Below are 2,800 nucleotides of genomic sequence, written 5' to 3'. Positions count from 1 at the left end.
TATCTGGCACAGGTGACTCCTCAGATTCTGAAATTGTCTCTGTTGTCTGCTTAGTGTAGTTCTTATCCAAACAGCTTTAGCATACTGGAGAAGCTCCATTTCATTTGTATCTTTGCTGTCCATGCTGTGTTAAGAGCTGCAATGATCCAGCAGCTATGAAATAAGGAAGAGAGCCTGGGCTGTTGGCTGGCTCTTCCCCTGAGCTAGGTTCAATAAGAATAGGATGCCCTACTACGAGTGTTTGGAAAGGATTATGCATCGCAAAGATGGTGTCTGTGACTGAACATCCACTCACTTTACAGCTAATTCTGATCTCATTTGTCAGCGGTTGAGTGGGATAAGTCTGGGTCAAGGGGAATCATGTTTCCCAACCCTTTAAACCTATACCTACTTACCAAGAGATCCTGGTGGTGAATTAAAACTATGCCTGTGCCCATTTAGTAGACTGTGTTTTAAAACAGAGTAGCAGTAGCTCTGCACCTGCACTTTTCACACAGGAGATCATATCTTTTTCCTGACAAAACATAGGAAGGTGGTTGGCCAACTGCTCACCAAGTTGATATGCCGTGCTGTATATTGAATACAGGAGGCCACTAATATATTTACTCACCTCCATTTTCTCCTTGCTACCAGTTCTTCAAGTCCTGTAGTAAGCAAGGATAAAGGCGATTTCTGCTTCACTTGCCCTTGAAGGTTGAGTAAGGAAAGAAACAGTGCTGTTTCTCTAAGCTGAATGCACTGCTGGTGGTGGGTGGCCCACACTGCTGCTGGAAAAAAATGTGGAACTGTAACCTGAAACAGGTAACCGTCAGGTGAGTCCAGATGCAGCAGGGGCTCACTTCACCTGTGTCTCAGCATGGCCTCGGAGGATTTGCTCATATTTTCAGAGAGCCCCTTCTACAAAGGCAACCGCAAACAATGTGTCGTGCTATTATTCTCTCTGTATTGTGTATCGAAACTCTTTGTCAGTATTCAGTTTGGTTATTCATCCTATGTATTTGCACTATTTGTTTCTGCATTGTTCATCATCTCACCCGCTTGTGCTGCAGCTGAGGGCTCATCCACTCTTCACCTTTTGCCCTCTGCTTCCTAGGTAGAGGTCCAAGCTCCCAAGCCCACCCCCACCACTGTTCTCCCCAGGAAAAGCCACAAACAGCAGTTCGGGTTTTCTGCGAAATTGTTTTCAGTGGTAAAGAGCAGGTTTTCATAGGGAAAGTGTTGGGGCCAACAACAACAAAAGCACACTTTGGAGCTTTAAAGCATGGACCTCTGCCTAGAAATACAACACAAAAGGAAGTCTGGGTGAACCCTGAGTGATGCTATTTGACTCAACCAAGTTATAGGAAGAGTCCAGCTTCGGTCAATCAATTCCCAAACAGCTGTTGAAGTTTATGCACTTTGTAAAATATGTCTATTTTAAAAGTTATTTAATTTTTTTTCCAGTAAATATTTGACTTTGGTGCATTTATCGGCCTCTGTAAGGAGAACCTTGGAAGTCTGAGTGGCCTAAGGACACTGTATTGTGTCCCAATATAGGAACCCAAACAAGGTTGGAAAAAAGCAGTGAAGATGCTTTTCTCGTGTAATTAGAGAATGGCCACAAGTGATTAGCCAAATACCTGACTTCTGTCATTCTGTACACTGTGACAGAAATCAGCAATTCATCCAGCAATTGTCAGCTTGCAAAAGATGCACATCTTTTCCCCCAGCATGTTCCTGTGTTGGAAGATAAATACCAGAAGGAGCGGCCCCCAAATACAGAACTTGCCTGAATTTCCTATTCCCTTTTCCCACTTCCCCTCTGTGAGGCCAAATACCATAGCTCTAGACTTGAGGCAGTAGTTGGTGTTTGCTCTGTGTGCATCTTGTCTGTGTTGAAGGAGAATCCTGAAGTGCAAATGACAGAAATGGTCCTTAAAATTATGAATGTTTAAGGATGTACATCTGTAAGTTTCACCACTCACTGCAATCTAAGTTGCCATATTGTAGATGCTTCATACATCAGGAAAACATGCTGAAATACTGTGTCTTTATCATAGACATTAGCTTGATACTTGCAGAAGTAAAAATTATTGCTTTCATTCTAGGACTGTGCTACATACCTAAACTTTTTGTCACACTTTTTATACCACAGTGCAGTTGTACTGTGCAATAAGTCAAAGCAGTAGCACTTCTCTTAGAACCATGGTTTGTATCAAACCATTTTTTTTCTCAGAGTAGACCCACTGAAATTCATGAAACTGTTTGCCATTTCAGTGGGTCTACTCCGAGTATGACCAGCTTTAGCTGCAAGCTTGCACCCCAGTGTTAAGATCTGCAGGTGCTAGTGATGAGAGTGTCTAATTTCTGTGATCTTGTGGGCCAAAAAGAGACTTGGTAATGAAATGTGTGGATGATGAATTTAGTTTTTCTTTTGTATAAGGAAACTCAACTGTTCTTCCAGAGATTACACATAGGGTTACGTTTAAGCTCAGTAAATGCAAAACATGTTGAGCACAATGTGAAAAACAGACGTTAGTAAACAGGTTAGGAGCAAGCTGTAAAGTCTCATTTAGTGCACTCTTCTGCTGCATGTTTGCTCAGACTTAAGTCCTGCAGTGTTTTGGTGTAAGTCTGCAGAATTGTAACCTTATAGTTAATCCCTCCTTTGCCAAATCCAATCCCTGCCATACACTACAGTCTTAACTATCTGAAGGGAAAGCCTAAAATGAAGTAAATATTTTCTGTGAGCTCCAGTTTTATAGCTTCCGAGTTTATAGCACCTTGCAGTCATTCATGAGTAACATGAAAGACAGATTGC

Source organism: Podarcis erhardii (genome assembly GCF_964252035.2).
Source record: "Podarcis erhardii genome assembly, chromosome: 16".
Taxonomy (NCBI): Eukaryota; Metazoa; Chordata; class Lepidosauria; order Squamata; family Lacertidae; genus Podarcis; species Podarcis erhardii.
This window is presented reverse-complemented; position numbering follows the sequence as displayed.